The sequence below is a fragment of the Fukomys damarensis genome, unplaced genomic scaffold, assembly GCF_012274545.1.
Source record: "Fukomys damarensis isolate Sample0158 unplaced genomic scaffold, DMR_v1.0_HiC HiC_scaffold_23, whole genome shotgun sequence".
NCBI classification, from domain to species: domain Eukaryota; kingdom Metazoa; phylum Chordata; class Mammalia; order Rodentia; family Bathyergidae; genus Fukomys; species Fukomys damarensis.
This window is the reverse complement of record NW_022900935.1, coordinates 575,005-575,361: the sequence shown is the minus strand read 5'-3', so window position 1 is coordinate 575,361 and position 357 is coordinate 575,005.

The following is a 357-nucleotide window of genomic DNA, read 5'->3' as shown; positions in this document are numbered from 1 at the left end:
AGCGGGCGGGGGAACCGTGTGGGGGGGGGGGGGGAACGTAAACTCCCTGCAGAGCCAGCGTTTACTGATCGCCCGTGTATCCCACTGCCTGAGCGATCTCAAAAGGAGAGAAAATAAAGTCCAGATGCAGGAGACAAGGGATCTGGTGTCGGTGGGGAAAAGTGCACACGGAGCCAGTGAGCGAACGGCAGCACAGCCCGGGTTGGGAATCATTCCAAAGGAGCGAGCCTCGGGAGCGGTGGCATTCAGCCCTCCTGGGGGTGGGGGCATGAAAAGTTTGCCACGGAGCCGGGCTGTGTGCCACCCAAAGGACACTTTCCGCCGCCCAGCCGGAAGGGTCCCGCCGGCTGCGCCTGG